The sequence below is a fragment of the Carlito syrichta genome, unplaced genomic scaffold (genome assembly GCF_000164805.1).
Source record: "Carlito syrichta isolate Samal-C Ts95f unplaced genomic scaffold, Tarsius_syrichta-2.0.1 Scaffold80142, whole genome shotgun sequence".
NCBI lineage: Eukaryota > Metazoa > Chordata > Mammalia > Primates > Tarsiidae > Carlito > Carlito syrichta.
The window spans coordinates 1-1,314 of NW_007024238.1; the positions used below are offsets into that span (position 1 = coordinate 1).

At 44.0% G+C, this 1,314-nt stretch overlaps 1 pseudogene; it reads right to left on the bottom strand.

Moving 5' to 3' along the window:
* Window positions 1–245: 245 nt before the first annotated feature.
* Window positions 246–531, bottom strand: LOC110595383 (annotated as a pseudogene).
* Between the last annotated feature and the right edge of the window lie 783 nt (window positions 532–1,314).

Below are 1,314 nucleotides of genomic sequence, written 5' to 3' on the forward strand. Positions count from 1 at the left end.
TTTTTTTTTTTTTTTGAGTTGGAGTCTCATTCCAGTGCCCAGGCTGGAGTGCAATGGCATGCTCTCAGTGGCATGCTAACAGCCACTGCAGTCTTGACCTGCTAGAGTCAAGTTATCCTTTTGCCTCAGCCTCCAAGTAGCTAAAACTACAGGCATGTGCCTCCTCGCCCGGCTAATTTTATTTATTTATTTATTTATTTTTTCATAGCAGAGTTCAGCTGTTTATTGAACATATTATTAAAGGTTTAGTCAAACAGACCAAAGCCCATATCATCATTAGACTCCTCAGATTCTTCCTTCTTTGCTTCCATTTGATGCCAGCTGCAGGTGCAGGCCAGCCTCCACAGAGCAGATGAAGCTCCCAATGTTGACGTTAGACAGGGCCTTTGCAAACAAGCCAAGCCAGAAAGGCTCCATGGTCACCTCGGCAGCCTTAATGAGGGTGTTGATCTTATCCTCCGTGATGGTCACCTTGTCATCGTGCAGGATGAGGGCTGAGTAGATGCAGGCGAGCTCGGACATGGAGGCCATGGTGCGGCAAGTGCAGAATGGAACTGCTGGGCGCAGTGCTAGTCGCCGAATGAAGTGAGGGCCTCACCCCAACGTGGCCTTAGCTCCCGCGGAAGAACTGAGCACCTTGGCAGCTGGGGAAAGGGGATTTTATTTTACTTTTATTGTAGAGATTAGGTCTTGTTAAGTTGCCCAGGTTGGTCTCCAACCCGTGAGCTCAGGCAGCCTTCTCACCTTGGCCTCCCAAAGTGCTGGATTTATAGGCATGAGCCACTGTACCTGGCCTACTTTATCATTCTTATTTTATGTGTGTGTTATGTTATATATATATATTTCTCAATAACTTGAAAGCTCCATGTTCCCTTACCTCTATAAATAGTTGAGGGTTTATTTCCTGTTCACTTACATTATGAACTGGATTAGAATTACGAAATTAGAAACTGTTGATGTTTTCAGCTGTTTAAATCAGTGTAATATAGTACATACTGATTTCACTTTATGAAGTATGCCATGTAATTTAGAATAAAATTAACACATTGTATTAACATAGAGTATGTAATATGATTGACATTGTATTGGTATTTTGGTTTTTTTGAGTGAGGGTTAGAGTCTCAATTTGTCATCCAGGCTGGAATGCAGTGGCACTCCCGTGGCCACCGCAGCATCGACCTACTGGGCATAGGTGATCCTTCCGCTTCAGCCTTCCAAGTAGCTGGAACTATAGGCATGTGTCTCCACACCCGACTAATTTTTTGATTTATTGTAGAGATGAGGTCTCACCATGTTGCCCAGGCTAGTCTCAAA